General features: G+C 44.5%; 1 protein-coding gene across 5 annotated transcripts in view; it reads right to left on the bottom strand.

The window, feature by feature from the left end:
• IPO11 (importin 11) overlaps positions 1-16,791 on the bottom strand; it is a 112,204-nt gene that overhangs the window by 94,746 nt on the left and 667 nt on the right. Inside the window, exons 1-3 of one of the 5 annotated variants that reach the window (XM_042804741.1) lie at positions 15,925-16,002; positions 15,206-15,279; positions 93-176 (exon numbers count right to left, since the gene is read on the bottom strand). The exons of 1 other annotated variant lie outside the window; for it this stretch is intronic. The gene's annotated coding sequence lies outside the window, so the exon portion shown is untranslated. Of the gene's footprint in view, positions 1-92; positions 177-15,205; positions 15,280-15,914; positions 16,003-16,791 lie in introns of those variants that run through there. 3 more of the 5 variants (XM_042804742.1, XM_042804740.1, XM_042804743.1) reach the window with 3 other exon arrangements.

Here is a 16,791-nt window from a genome sequence, read left to right as displayed (position 1 = left end):
AGGTATCTCTCAGCAGAAAAAGCAGGATTTAAGTCATTACATTTACTAGATTTGAGGAATTACAGAAAATATTTTGATTTCAAACCAGTTACCTCTCCTCTGAAGCACAGCAATCTAAGAGCAAAACCAAAACTAGGAATGACTTCAGCTGTAGGCAGAGTAAACCATGGGGTTGTCTGAAAGAGTAGTGATATTTTTGTATTTTCTCAACTGTTCTACCCCAAAAGCGAAAATGACCCAGTTCAGATAGTTAAATTCTACAATTTAAATTGATCTAGACATTTTATATTGATTAAAAGAGGATGAATTATAGTTTCACAATTAGAGTCCTAAGTTAAATTGAATTTTCCTCAATATATTTGTATTCCTTCATTATCTATTTACTATACAAAATGCTAATCAGCTGAAATAAGAATACCAATTGCCTAATTTCCAATATAAATACTTTCTTGCACTCTATAAAGATAAAACAAAGCATCGCTTTCCAGATAACAATTACATTTAGAATGACCACAGAAGCACCATTACAACAAAATTAATAATATATATATAAAAGCAACTATGAATTCTGACAGTTAAAACTGGTTTTCTGTCTATAAGAACTTATATAAATATAATAAAAACTTGTATTTATATAATACTTTATATTTGTAACCTATGTAAGCTTTTTGTAATAGATACATGTTAAATAGTTAGATACTTAAGTTTTCTAAAGAAACAAGCACAATTTGAAGAAACAGGCTTGAGAATTTGCTTTTGCTTAACCCTAAGAAAGCTAGTTTATTTTCCCACCTTACGGAAAAAAAAGATTGAGGTGTAAAATTGTTATGGTGATGGTTAGAAAGCTAGAGAGATTATATCTTCTTCTAACATAGGTTTAAAATTTTGATTTTTGTGAAAACTACCTTAACAACAAAACTGGCAACAAGACCTTACATACCAGTAAGTCCTGCACAATTTTTTAATAAAAACAAAAAAAACAAACCACAGAATGCTCAATCTGTAAGTCTCAAATCATCCTCAACAAAAAGACTAAAAATTGAAGGGCTTGGGTTAAAGAAAGTATACTTTCAAAACTATGAAACACAAAATCATATAATTCTTTACAAAAATAATCAAACAAAACAAGTAACTCAGCCTCTGCTTTATACTTCCTATGTGATGCAACCTTTTAATTTCTCTGCTTTAACTGCCCTCTGTATTGGGTTTTCATAACAAGGTTTTGGTAGCAGAGGGGCCAGAGGGGTGGCTTCTGTGAGAAGCTGCCAGAAGCTGCCCCCATGTCCGAGAGAGCCAATGCAGCCGGCTCCAGGACGGACCCGCCGCTGGCCAAGGGCGAGCCCATCACGGATGGTGGTAACACCTCTGGGGTAACATGTTTAAGAAGGGGAAAAAAACTGCTGTGCAACAGCAGCCAGGAGAGAGGAGTGAGAATATGTGCAAGGAACAACTCTGCAGACACCAAGTCAGTGGAGAAGGAAGGGGAGGAGGCACTGGAGCAGAGATTCCCCTGCAATTTGTAGTGAAGACTGTGGTAAGGCGTCCAGTGCCCCTGCAGCCCAGGGAGGTCCATGGTGGAGCAGATCCCCACCCGCAGGCCATGAAGGACCCCACACCAGAGCAGGTGGATGTGCCTGAAGGAGGCTGTGACCCCGTGGGAAGCCCACGCTGGAGCAGGCTCCTGGCAGAGCCTGTAGTCCCATGGAGAGAGGAGCCCACACTGGGGCAGGTTTGCTGGCAGGAGTTGTGACCCCGTGGGGGACCCGTGATGAAGCACCCTGTTCCTGAGAGACTGCACCCTGTGGGAGGGACCCACGCTGGAGCAGGGGAAGAGCATGAGGAGGAAGAAGTGGCAGAGAACACATGAGCTGACCCTAACCGCTGTTCCCCATCCCCCTGAGCTGCTCCAGAGGAGTTAAGGAAGCCAGGAATGACAGATCAGCTCAACAGGCACCTGCCAGACAGCCAAGGTCAACCCACCTCACCCTTCAAAACCAATATACATTCTATTTCTTCGTATCTACTTGTGTCAGCCATTTCAACCTCTATCAATTTACAGATTCTCTAAAATCTTCCTGCAATTATGAGCCCTTTGCATAACAAACAAACATTCGCATTCTCAGCTCACTTCTCTAGAGACCATCAATTTCCAGGGAACCAAGACCCCTATTTAGACTATAAAATGCAATTGGTACTGGTTTACTCTCTGTGGAATAGTGCCCAGCACAAAGAATCAATGTCAAGGCAAGCTTTTGATGTTACACTAAAAGTCCTGCTAGCTTCATTTTTCCATCAAAAATAATGATGAAATAATTTGTACATAATTTGGTTGACAGGACAAGCAATAAAAAGAGGCCCTTAGGTGCAGTATCTTTAACTTCATTCTTTTTTGCAAATATTTTGACATCTTAAGAACCTTAGGCTGCCTTCATCATTGGACAGCCAAAATTGGCCAGGAAGCAGCAATTTAACAACATTAGAAAAGTTAATTTGTAAGGATCACAATAGAAACTTTGTATTCACAGCACAAAACTTGCATAAAATAAGAACACACAAGAAAATCAGCAATAAAAGATATATTCAGATTTTTCTGGTATAAACACTATCACTGAAATACCTAGTATAGCTAAAAATTTCAGAGCACCTAAAAATGGTAGTGAAGAAAAGTGAGAGAGGAAAAGAAGGATGTGAGAAAAAACATAACAGAAGTAGGTGTAGAGTTTGCACTAAGGAGGAAATCATAGCTCAATTCTGCAAGATCAAAACTTCAGTTCATGTTATGAAGTGATTTCATCTATTTCCATTCAAAAGTCAAATTACTTACTTTCAAAAGAAATATAGTCTTACCTTAAGCCATCAAACAAAATCTGTTAAAGTATAATTCTGAAGTGCCTATTCAACTAAATAAAACAGCAGATCATCAGTTTCATTATCAGATGAAAAACAAAAAGAGAGAACTTCTGAAAGTTAGTAACCTGGCAGAGCATGTGTGTGTAAATTTGATATAGTACACTTCAAACTTGCAAGTGGCCATAGTTGATAACTGAGAGAAGTACATTCCACATTTGCTGGTGGTTATAGACAATAGTTAGCATACATCAAATTGACAGCTTGGCAGAGTGACTATTCAATTAAGTAACTTGGCAATGAAACTAACTTTTAAAGTGTCCTGAAGCAAACTATCTTCATTACAATACCAAAAAACACACTCCCAGGTCAGAACAACCCCTGCCCAGGTTAAAGACCCTTTCCCTGAGCATGTGTAGTGATAAAAGCCTAGATAATAATTGTATCATAATCACTGATCAATCAGTATCTAATAGGCATGTTTGGAAAAGTACTAACCTGTGATTTTTGTGTATATAAGAAGCACCTGAACCTGCTGTTGGGTGTGTTTGATTTGTGGAGAATCCACCGAGCACCCAGGCCTGAATAAAACAGTATCTCTACTGAGCGTATTAAGATTGGCTTATTACACGCCAGGCATGAATCCACTTTTTGGGTAACAAAATGGTGTACAAAATGCGAAAATACTTCTTCAACTTCAGAGAAGATTATTTTAGGCCTTTTACTGAACAGTGTTCTCCAAGTAATGAGTTGCCATAGGAAAACTGCATGTGTAGCAACAGTGAATCTGCAGCACATACCCAGATATTTGCTGAAGGTTCACTGCAAAGACAGTTTTGAGAGGAAAAAAAAACGGATTACAGAACATTCATGTAACAATTGAATTTGTTCTGCAAAACTAAGTATCATGTCAGTTAAATTATATAACAGCTACATTCAAATCTGATGCAGAGGAGGGTTTCTCCCCAAGTAAGCAGTGCTGCTATTAGAAAATTACACGCTTCACCCAGAACAGTTCTCAGAAGACTTCCTTATTGAAGTTAGTACAATATAAACACAAAAACCATGAAGCTTTTTTTCATCTTATTTCAAAATAATTAGCTGACTGATCTAAAGACAACAACAACCAAAAAAAAAAGCAGTATTTGCAAATCTTTTTTTACTAACACTTCTCATTTTTGAAAAAGTTTGTTGTTTAATTTAAATATGGGAGCAGCTATTGCTGCTCAGAAAAAAAACAAAAAAACAAAAAACCAAAACAAACCAACCTTAGCAGGTCAGGACAAAAATCATTTAACCCAGTGTTCTGTCTCTGTCAAAGACCATAGTAGGTGCCTAGGTCAGGACAATCTTCTAGTGATACTTTTGAATAATGCTTTCCCATCCTCCAGAAAACTGTGGTTCAAGGATTTCATAGTAAGAGGTAGGGAATTTAAATTTAACAACCCAAAAGATTTAGTCTTCCATGAATTTGTACAGTTGCTTTTTGACCCCATGAAGAGTCCTCATGCAATATTAGATGAGGCTGTCACAAGCAAACTAAGAAAATAAAAGAAAACAATAATCTCCCTCAATATAGGGCAACTTTTAGTTAAAGTTTGTAAATAATGTAAAATATTTAAGGAAGCAGTATATTCTGTATTATTTGGACAGCAAAAAATTAACTGGAAAAACATGTGATACATTTGTAGCAAATTCAAATGTCAAGATGCACAAACAGTAATAATACAAAATCCCAGCCATAATGAAGCAAAGTCCATTGCAAATTTATCATCAGAACCCATACAGAACAGGACAAGCATCTGTCTACCAGTTTTATGTTTCAGAAATTCCTCTAAACAGTTTCTGCTTGTTCCTGATAAGCCAAAGTAATTTTTTCAAATATAAAATGAGAAAAGAAAAAATTATTTCAAATCACTCCTTACTGCACCAAAATCGAATTTGCAGTTTAGGATAGCTACAAACAAGTTAAACTGATACAAAGACGTATGGTCACCAAAATAAATAATACAGCCCTTTGCTTGTCCCTGTACCACTTAAATACCTGAAGATGGAGGGAGTGGGGAAAATGCATAGTTTTTTGTTTGGACCGAGCTCCCTAACCATTTCCACACCACAGTGCTAGACAGGTTGTCCTGGTTGGAGCTGGACTGGAGTTCCCGTTGGTCTGGCAGCGGGAGGAGCTGCAGCACCCTGAGACCCCAGGGGCTCCCCAGGTCCCAGTGCCCTCACCTGTGTGCGGGGGCGGGGGGAGCACAGCTGGAGGGCTGGGCCCCGATTGGCCGATATCCCATGTCATGTGACACTGTGCTCACTATATAAAGGCAGGAGAGGGTCAAGAGGGGCTGCCACTTCTGGGAGTGTGGCTGTGGGGCCTTGGTGTTTGGGATCGCTGGCTGGGAGCAGGCGGGTGGTGAGCAGCTGTATTGTACATCACCCGCTGGTACTGCTGTCAGTGAATTATTCTGTTACTGTTATTAAACTGTTTTTATCTCAACCCACGAGTCTCCCTTTGCCCCTCCGATTCCCTCCCCATTCCCAAGTTGGGGGGAGGGTGGGTGAGAGACTGTGTGGCATTTAGCTGCTGAGTAGGCTCAAACCACAACAGTCCTTTTTGCCACCCAACGTGGGGCACGAAGGGTTGAGATAACAGATTTGATCTGTGGGTACTATCAAGTTTGTTATAATGTCAACTGCCCATGCTGTTATAATGTCATTTGCTTGGCTCCTAAAATCGTGGCTTTTGCTGCTGCAGTTGTGTTATACATCACATTACTTACCATATGTTGTCCCCATGTAGTTGCTTATTACATGTGGGAATTGGATTAAGATTTTTGCCTTGCTGTATTATGTAACTCTAATTTATGGCATGATAAAATCTTCAGTCCTGGGAGTAGTGGGGCACCTACTGGAATGGGTTAGTAACTATACCCTCCACCTTTTTCTCCTCGGAAAGCCCACCCAAGGGGGAGATACCTTCTTCCATCTTCCCCTTCTCCAAGCTACTTGCAAGTATACTTGAGAATGATGAGAACTCTGAATATCCATGGAATGCTCATATTAACGTTGTTGTCTTGCTTCTAGAAGCTGTAGTGTTCCTGAATGTGGTTCAGGTTCTGTTTCGGGTTAAGCAACTGTTTCTGAATACCACCCAGAGGTCTACCCCAGGGTTGCAGAGTTACGAGTGGCTGGGAGTGTGGGGTAGCATGGGCAGGTACCTAGGACAGTGGGGACCTCCAGTGTTTTGGTACTTCACCCCTGAACAAGTGTGGGATCCTGAGAAATTAGTAAAATATTTAGAAAAGGTGTGCTGTCATCCTGACACCTCAAGAGAGACGCAGATCATTGCAACGTGCTGGGGCCTGGCCCATGCCTACCAAACCCTGCTTGCCACCATGCAGTATCCTCAAAAGGAAGACGTCTTGGCATCTGCGAGCAAAACAACCAGCACTGCAACCACTCTGACACCCCCACCAGGCACTGCAGCCACTCCAACTCAGGCGACAGGCACTGCAGCCAATCCGACCCCTACGATAAGTACTGCGGGTGAACTGGACCATCAATCCACGACGGTGTCAGTTGCTCCCATACAGAAGAAGAAATACACTAAAAAATCCCCTCGCATTATAAAAGATGATGGTGAACCAGGGCCCTCACAAGAACAGGAGGAGGAGGCAGAGCCAGTGGTAATCACCCGATCCCTATCCCTGAGTGAACTACGAGACATGAGAAAGGATTTCAGCCGCCATCCAGGGGAACACCTCCTTACCTGGCTGCTCCGATGCTGGGATAGCGGGGCCAACAGTGTGGAATTAGAAGGTAGAGAAGCCAGGCAACTGGGATCCCTGTCCAGGGACGCAGGCATTGACAAGATTATTGGAAGAAAGACACAAACGCTCAGCCTTTGGAGACAACTACTGTCGGGCGTGACAGACAGATATCCCTTCAAGGAAGATCTTACATGTCATCTAAGTAAGTGGACTGCCATGGAGAGAGGTATCCAATACCTGAGGGAACTGGCTGTGCGGGAGATGGTTTATTATGATCCAGACGATGCGCAGCTACCCACAGACCCAGATGAAGTCCAGTGCACCCAGCCCCATATGGCCAGTGCGGAAGTCTGATGGAGAGTGGAGACTGACAGGGGACTATCAGGGCCTGGATGAAGTCACACCACCGCTAAGTGCTGCTGTGCCAGACATGCTGCAGCTTCAGTATGAACTCAAGTCAAAGGCAGCCAAGTGGTACCCCACAACTGATATTGCCAATGCCTTTTTCTCCATCCCTCTGGCAGCAGAGTGCAGGCCACGGTTTGCTTTCACCTGGAGGGGTGTCCAATACACCTGGAACAGACTGCCCATGGGGTGGAAACACAGTCCCACTATTTGCCATGGACTGCTCCACACTGCACTGGAACAGGGTGAAGCTCCAGAACACTTACAGTGTATTGATGACATCATTATATGGGGGAATACAGCAGAAAAGGTTTTTGAGAAGGGAGAGAAAATAGTTAAAATTCTTTTGAGAGCTGGCTTTGCCATAAAACGGGGTAAAGTCAAGGGCCCTGCACAGGAGATTCAGTTTTCAGGAATCAAATGGCAAGATGGACGTCGTCAAATTCCAAAGGATGTGATTAATAAAATAACAGCTATGTCTCCACCAACCAGCAGAAAGGAAGTACAAGCTTTCTTAGGTGTGATAGGCTTCTGGAGAATGCATATTCCAAATTACAGTCAGATCGTAAGCCCTCTTTATCAAGTGACCTGAAAGAAAAATGACTTTTTATGGGGCCCTGAATAAAAGCAAGCTTTTGAACAAATTAAACAAGAAATTGTTCATGCCGTAGCCCTTGGGCCAGTTCGGGCAGGACATGATGTTAAAAATGTGCTCTACACTGCAGCTGGGGAGAATGGCCCTACCTGGAGTCTTTGGCAGAGGGACCAGGGGAGACCCGGGGTCGACCCCTGGGATTCTGGAGTCGAGGATATAGAGGATCCGAAGCCCGTTATACTCCAACTGAAAAAGAGATACTGGCAGCATACGAAGGGGTTCGAGCTGCTTCAGAAGTGATTGGTACAGAAGCACAGCTCCTCTTGGCACCCCGACTGCCGGTACTGGGCTGGATGTTCAAAGGGAAGGTCCCCTCAACACATCATGCAACTGATGCTACGTGGAGTAAGTGGGTCGCGCTCATCACACAGCGGGCTCGAATAGGAAACGCCAACCACCCAGGAATACTGGAAGTAATCACAAATTGTCCAGAGAACAAAGACTTTGGAATGTCACCAGAGGAAGAGGTGACCCGAGCTGAAGAGGCACCGCCATATAATGAACTACCAGATAATGAGAAGCGATATGCCTTATTTACCAATGGGTCCTGTCGCATTGTAGGGAAACATTGGAAGTGGAAGGCTGCTGTGTGGAGCCCCACACGTCAGGTCGCAGAAGCTGCTGAAGGAGAGAGTGAATCCAGTCAATTTGCAGAGGTGAAAGCCATCCAGCTGGCCTTAAGTATCGCCGAGCGAGAAAAATCCATCAAGGAAGAGATGCAACATATAGATGGGCTTGTGACCGAGGGATGGACCTAACTATGGACATTATATCACAGGTTATCCATGAATGCGAGACGTGCTGCAATCAGGCAGGCCAAGCAGTTAAAACCTCTTTGGTATGGAGGGAGATGGTTAAAGTATAGATATGGGGAGGCCTGGCAGATTGATTACATCACGCTCCCACAAACTCGGCATGGTAAGCGTTATGTGCTCACAATGGTAGAAGCAACTACCGGATGGCTGGAAACATATGCTGTGCCCCATGCCACTGCTCGGAACACTATTCTGGGCCTTGAAAAACAAGTTCTGTGGCGGCATGGCACCCCAGATAGAATCGAGTCAGATAATGGGACTCATCTTCAAAATATTCTTATAAACACCAGGGCAAAAGAACATGGCATTGAGTGGATATATCATATCCCCTATCATGCCCCAGCCTCTGGGAAAATTGAGCGGTATAATGGGCTACTGAAGACCATGCTGAGAGCAATGGGAGGTGGAACTTTTAAGCATTGGGACACACATTTAGCAAAGGCCACCTGGTTAGTCAATACTAGAGGATCTGCCAACCAGGCTGGCCCTGCGCAGTCAAACATTCTGCATATTGTAGATGGAGACAGAGTCCCGGTAGTGCACCCTAAAAACATGCTGGGGAAGACCGTCTGAGTTATACCTCCTTCAGGTAAAGGTAAGCCCATACGTGGGATTACCTTTGCCCAAGGACCCGGGTGCACTTGGTGGGTAATGAAGAAGGACGGGGAAGTCCAATGTGTACCTCAAGGGGACTTAATGTTAGGTGAAAATAGCCAATAAGCTGTATTAGATTAGTCACCACACCACCCTACCAATGCTTTGTTATGGCAAACATGAACTTGGATGAAAATAGGACTGGTTCCAGCAACTGATGCCCAGCGACTGCCGCAGACTGTGAATACAGACACCATCAGATGCATCAGCCACCAGCTCCAGCTGCAACAGAGACTGCATGCCATCCCCCTGCCAGGTCCAAGGACACCTCTGCCCTACTGACTGAGCATTGCTCCTCCTGCCTGAAGGGGCTGTTATGACAGATGGAACCTGAAGCTATGGACCAAGTCAACTCATGATACATCCTGCAATAATGGACCATGGACTGAGGGAATGACATCTGTGTGCATATGTCTTTGACCAAGGAAGAGGATTGTAAAGAACAAGAATGCATTAGAAATATGGAACGTGAGCATAACGTAAAATGATATGGAATAAGGGGTGGGTACTGTCCTGGTAGGGGCTGGACTGGAGTTCCCGTTGGTCTGGCAGCGGGAGGAGCTGCAGCACCCTGAGACCCCAGGGGCTCCCCAGGTCCCAGTGCCCTCACCTGTGCGCGGGGGTGGGGGGAGCACAGCTGGAGGGCTGGGCCCCGATTGGCCGATAGTCCATGTCACATGACATTACGCTCACTATATAAGGGCCCAGGAGGGGCTGCCATTTCCAGGAGTGCTGCTGTGGGGCCTTTGTGTTGGGGATCACCGGCCGGGAGCAGGCGGGTGTCAGTCAGGGGGTGGTGAGCAGCTGTATTGTACATTACCCGTTGATACTGCTGTCACCATATTGTTCTGTCACTGTTATTAAACTGTTTTTATCTCAACCCGCGAGTCTCCCTTTGCCCCTCTGATTCCCTCCCCATTCCCAAGTGGGGGGAGGGTGGGTGAGCGACTGTGTGGCGTTTAGCTGCTGAGCAGGCTCAAATGACAACACAGGTAAAAGTGGTATGTATAAAAAAAGGCAGCAGAACAGACACAAGCAGTTTCTTCACTGTGCAACAGATACACTGCTTCAGTAGCAGTGCTGGCTTATGCCTGCTTACAGTGTTCACCAAACTGCAATTTTAATAAACATTATGACAACTGTTGTGAGATCCATGACTTTGTATTAGGATGCTTACCAGTACTGTAAAAGTGAACAAGTTACCATGTTTAGGGATCTCCCTTCCCAGCAAAATATAATGCTGTGGTATTAGCAACACCCTTTTTCTTCACTAAAATCAATCTTAACACTAGAGGGAAGAAAAGCAATTATTTTCTTAAATCATAAAAAATTAAAAGCAAGCAATTACCAAATTCAGATACAGAAAAACAAAACAATACCATACCTTCAGCACTCATGTCAGGTAGAGAACATTCTATTAAAACTAGTTCCTGAATGAAAAACCACAAATTCCTGGGATCTAATCCCTATATATCAATCTCATTTTATTGTTCTAACAAAATGTGAAGTGACCTTAGAATAAACTTATATATTCTAAGTGACCTTAGAATAAACTTATATATTATACAGACAATTAAACTTATATATTATATACAGACAATTTCGTAATTGCCCCCAAAAGGCCAAAAGCGGGATGGAGGCTATGGACCAAAAAAGCAGGCTAAAAAGTCAAGCCATCTGAGCACATTGATCCACAGACACCAAAGGTGGCTAGGGGAAGGAGGAGGAATGCAGGACTTCCAACAGTGCCAGGCCATTAGAAGCTCAGGTCCTAACAGGCAATTTCAACTCTGACAAAATCTCACTTTACATTTCCTTCTCACCAACACAATTTCTATTGGGAACTTATCCTCTGCATGCACTCTGTAAAGATGATTTACTCAATGAGAGACACTGTTCTGGTTTGGCGTGGAATAGAGTTCATGTGCGTTTCTGGTAGGTGGAGGAGTGCTGATGGCACAGTGAGATTTCAAGGACTCTCCAGCTCCCCATGTCCTGCCCGTGTGCGGGTGCACAGGAAGCAGGGAGGGAGCACAGCTGGAGCACCGGGCCTGGATTGGCTGATAGTCCATGTCATGTGACATTATGCTCACCATATAAAGGAGGGGTGGGCGGGAAGGGGCGCGCTCTCACTTCTGGGATTGCTGCCCTGGCGTCTTTGTGTTTCAGGATCCCTAGCCAGGAACAGGCTGGGTGTCGGTCGGTGAGTAGTGAGCAACTGCATTGTACATTACCCATTTATATTGTCACGGTTATATTTTATTACTCTTATTAAACTGTTTCTACCTCAACCCATGAGTCTCCCTTTGCCCCTCCCATTCCTGCCCCATTCCCAGGTGGGGGGAGGGTGGGCAAGCGGCTGCATGGTGTTTGGCTGCCGACCAGGCTCAAACTACAACAGAGAGCATCAGCTCATACTTCATCTTTACAGGATCCTCCCAAAACAGTTTTAATTGCAGCCATGTACAGATGCTTTTGTGAAATCGATTCCTGCAGATAGAACACAGCTGTACTTTAGGATTTTAAACTCAGACCTCTCCAATATTAATTTGTTGTAACCTCCTCCGCTATCCTTTTTTTTTTTAATGATGTGTCAGGGCTTTGTCGTATCATAATTAACACAGAGGACATACAGATGCTCTTAGACCCCACAGAACAAAGTCCATGAATATCAACTCTAATATTGTGGAATAGAGACAACCTGCACCTCTTACAAATCAGACTTTGCTGTTGCACAGCAAAGGCAAAGGGACATGTTTTTACATCACAGGGACAGTGATTTTCTCCACCGTCTGTTGCGTACTTCTAGAGCTTAACTCACTGTTGAACGAGTTCTATGAGATTGTCCTAGAGACGAAACAAAGGAGGTATTAAAAAGCTGCTATCTTTTGGGTACCTTCATAACCACAAGGCATGTATAGAAATTCTGCTAGAGTCTGTAAGCCTTAGAAGGAACATTTTCTTAGAAGGCAGGCAGAGGCTGCACTTCAAGTCACAACAGCCAGAATTTCCAAGTTTGATCACTGGGTAAGGTTAGCATTTCCCATCTTTACCTACTAATCACAGACTGTGTCTTCACAATAAACACTGAGCAATTTCAGGAATGTTGCTTGCTTTCTGCTGCTTTTCTGTGGTTCATACCCACCTCTATCATAACTAAGTAGCACACATCAGGTGGAGAAGGAAGGAAAAGAAAACCTTTCCATTAGAAAATGTTCAATACTGTCAGCTGCAAATCCAGACATGAGCCTATTGCCACACCTGAATTTCTTCTTCTATGAAGGAAAAGAGCCTAATCACACACAACAACGAAAAGCTGCTCTCTGAGATCCCACTGAATATGCACAGAACTAAGACAACAACATATTCTCAAGTCTCAGATGATGGGGAAAAAAAAAAAAAAAAAACTCAGTTACACCTAGAAGAAGATAAGGAAAACAACAAATGCTACCCCCCAGCACAATGAGATGGTGTCTTCAGAAGCCAGAGGTACCAATACCAGTGGCTCATCATTACCATCCTGTGTCCTACACTTGCATTCCCACTCCCAAACTTCTTCCTCTCCTTTCACTAGCAAAAATACAAGACTCACTTCTGTTCTACTCTTCATTCTCTAATTCCCTTTCTAAGGAAGTATCTGCATACATAGGTTACTTCCTGAGTATGTTGCAAGTCTCTAAAATGTTATTCATGAGTAGTCAATCCTTTTGATACAGGAAAAAAGAGCATCCAGGTACTTTTCTATAACACTGAAATACATCCAAATTTTAAAAACACATCAGCTAGAGAAACAAATCAAGGACTGCTATACATCTTCAGGGGAAGAAAACAAAGTATTTCATCAGTAAAGGCCTCCAACACTTCACTCGTTCTGGACTTCAAAGAATGCAGTGCAACAACTCTTTCATATCCATGCAATTAATTCTGTACTTTGTTATCTTTTGTTAAGAATTCAATACATTCTTTCCCACTGTAATGAGGAACAAGAACATATTCATTTAAGCTTCTATAAAGTGAAGAGACAAACTGGTGTATATATATATCACCCAAAATACAGTGTGTTCACACTGATAATAAAGTAGCCCAGTATGTATTTGCATTATAGGGATGTTGTTACCCTCTTCTACTAAGCAGCACCCAAAATTGCTTCTAAAATATTGTCCTCAATTTTGTCCATCATTTTTGTCACCGTTTCCCCAGTATAAGAAGTGTAGAAACTGGAGAAAGGCCAGAGCTACTAAGATGGTCTCTGGTCTAAAGCAAATTACCTATGAGGAGAAGTTAAGGACCTCTTTAGTAAAGTGGAAGCTAGTGGAAGGCTTTGTAGACACTTACAACTAACTTCCTGAAGGGTGCTTACAAAGAGGACAGAGCTAAACACTTCTGGTCAGCAGACTGTATAACTAATAAATGACTATAAAGCTACAAACTGCAGCTTGGGAGGTTCAAGTAGCAACTTAAGACTGTCTTTTCCAGCACATTTTTCAAGAAAACAGAAAAAACAAAGTTTCCACTCTGAAAAGCAACAAGAACCATTTATGGGTCACTTTCCGAAAGGAATAACATGAATGTTAGCATTCACAGGGATATTAATGCAACATATTAGCAAAGCTTTTAAGGATATTGTTAATTTCAGGAACAGTTGGAAGTTATAGGCAATCTCTTCAGCCTTCTATAAACTTTCCCAGTAGTCTCTTTTACTGGGTAAAAGTATACTTTTTAGTATACTATAGTATACCATAGTACTTACATCAGTCATTCCATATGTCAGTATTTCTACAGAGAACCGGAAGTACCAGTATCCTGGCTATTCAAGGTACTACTTGAAACCATTAATGACCACAATCACTACAATGACTCATGTTAGGCATTATCAAGATTTAAAAAAAAAAAAAAAAAGATTAATTTTTCTTTATGTAAATGAACAAGGTTGTCTATATTTTGCTTAATTTAAGCCACAGTAAAGACGACTAATAAAAATGTCTAAGTAGGAAAGAGTTACAGGGGTTTTTTTCCTCTCTTACTGCTACTGACAAAAATAGAGGAACAGAACTTCTATAAATTTCTTTTTACAAAAACACAACACTGAAACCAAAACCTAGATCTGAAAAAAAAAAATCAGCACACGGAAGACACAAATGATAGAACAACAAAGAGCAATGAGGAACACAGGAATAAAGGACAGCAGTGAGCAAGGCTAACAGTAATTTTAAGGGAAGTCAGTCAGATTACATAAAAAGTATTGAGGAGAAGAATGGCCTTTCAGGTTAAATGGAAAGCACCAAACCGACCAAAAACTTGTAACAGAAAAAGGAATCAGTAAAAAAGTGACTGGGACTATTCCAAGGACTTGCTTGGATATCTCATAAGAACCTCTGTCATATGATTCGGTATTGATGACACAGAGCCAAACAGATGCAAAGAGGCTACCGAAAAATATTTTTAATGTTTAATAGTGACCTTATAGGATGACCAACCTCACAAGACCTATCTCATTCCTTTGGCTTCTTCCTAGTTCACCTCAGCTTAAGAGATTTTTGAAAACATACAACAAAACACCTCATAATAGCTGACACAAACACAAGTTTCACTCTGCCCTCATCCTCTGAAAAAGGCTTTAAGCCATTTCAGTTTAACCACACTTAAAATCTGCTTCTGATGATACAGTTAAAATTTTATAGGTACAGCTTGGGAAACAAAGACCTCTATTATGTCACATATACACAGTACTAAATGCCCTTCTGCAGAACAGGACACTGAAAGGATGAGAGAAGAAAAGCAGGAAGCGTTGAAAAGAACTAGTGTTGACATTAAGTTTTGAGAAATCAAAACTCATAGGGAACATGCTGTTTGTAAAGACTAAGGCAGTTCCTGCATATTATGAATGCTAATTTGAAAGCCACTACAAACACACTGCAGACATCATCTATGAGACATGGGAAGCAAGGTATGTGGAAGCAAAAGTTGGAAGCAGTATCAGTACTACATTTAGGGCCATGTTCTTACTTTTTACACATTACTGGTGTCTTCTAAGGTAACAAGCTGGAGAAATAACTCATCGCTGATGCACTGGCCCAGCCTTTGATGCAGAGAACCTGCTCTGCAACAAAGCTTCAACTGTTGTTCTTTTAAACTGCAGGAAGAAAATAAGCCCCTTTATTAAAGGCCAACACTTGTCCTTTCCTACAAAAAGGAAGCTCTGACAACAGACCACGCAGGTTCATGCCTCATATTCCTCCGAGGCTTTTCCATCAATTCTATCCCAGCTGAAAACCATTTCAAGGAGAAACCAGGAAACCAGCTCCCAGGAACTAGGTAACGGTTCTTTGCCTGTCTCCAAGCAAGCGCTTTGCCACAGCCAAACCACAGAAAGCGCAAAGCCGGGCTGCCTTACCCCCGGCGGCCTGCAGCAGCCTGCGCAGCAGGCGCCGCACAAGCCCCGCCGGGGCACGGGCTCACCAGGCAGCGCAAGCGGTGCCTGCGGGGTCGGGGAAGCGCAGTACCGCCCGCCGCGCCGCCGCTCCGGCGCTCCCGCCCCCGAGCCGAAGCCGCTTATCCCCGCGCCCCTCTCCCCAGCCGCGCCGCGCACCGCCCCGGGCCCTGCACCGACCAGCTCCGCGCCCCGCCGCCGGCCCGCCCGCCCGCCACGCCGAGCCGGGCGGGGAGACGGCCCAGCCGCGCCAGGGCGGCAGCGCGCGGCCGGACCCCGGTCCCGGCGGCGACGGCGGGAGGGGGTACCCCGTCCGGGCGGCGCGAGGCGACTCTCACCGCGGCTCACCGCTGCCGACACGCGCCGCCCCTCTGCCGCTTCCGAAGCTCGCGCCACGAGCCGGCGCCAGCTGCTCCTTTCTCGACGCGCCGCCCTGACGTCAGTGCCCGGCGACAGCGCCTCGGGGGGCGGGGACTCGAGCCGGGTGGGTGGGGGGCGCTGGGCGCGTGGTGCCGCCTGACGTCAGCAGCTTCCCTGGGTTAGGGGCGGGGGGGGTGGGCGGCGTGGCGGGTCGCAGGCCGGGGAGTCACCCGCGCGTTTCGCTTCAGCCCGGGTAACGGTGCGTGAACGGTTGGTAACGGCCGAGGAAAACGTAAACTTCTGAGACTCCTTTACTGGCGTGTTGTGGGGTTCGTCTGAGCAGTTGGGTCGGCGCGGAGAGGGGTGTCGAGGGGCTGGGCCAGAAACCACAGAACGGTCTGGGCTGGAAGGGACCTTAGAGAGACCATCCAGCTCCAACCCCCCTGCCACGGGCAGGGCCCCCTTCCCCCAGCCCAGGGTGCTCCCAGCCCCGTCCAGCCTGGCCTTGAACCCTTCCAGGGAGGGGGCAGCCACAGCTGCTCTGGGCACCCTGGGCCAGGGCCTCACTGCTCTCATAGGAAAGAATTTCCTCCTTAGATCTAACCTAAATCTGCCCTCTTTCAGTTTAAAACCATTACTACTCATCCTATCACTACACTCCCTGTGAAAGAGTCCCTCCCCATCTTTCCTGTAGCCCCCTTTAAGTACTGGGGGACCACTCAAAGGTCTCCCTGGAGCCTTCGGGCTGAACATCGCCAACTCTCTCAGCCTGCCCTCACAGGGGAGCTGCTCCAGCCCCCTGATTGTCTTTGTGGGCTTCTCTGGACCGGCTCAAGCGGGTCTGTGTCCTGATGT

This window comes from Tyto alba, unplaced genomic scaffold (genome assembly GCF_018691265.1).
Source record: "Tyto alba isolate M040663 unplaced genomic scaffold, T.alba_DEE_v4.0 Super-Scaffold_42, whole genome shotgun sequence".
Classification (NCBI taxonomy): Eukaryota; Metazoa; Chordata; class Aves; order Strigiformes; family Tytonidae; genus Tyto; species Tyto alba.
This window is presented reverse-complemented; position numbering and strand designations above follow the sequence as displayed.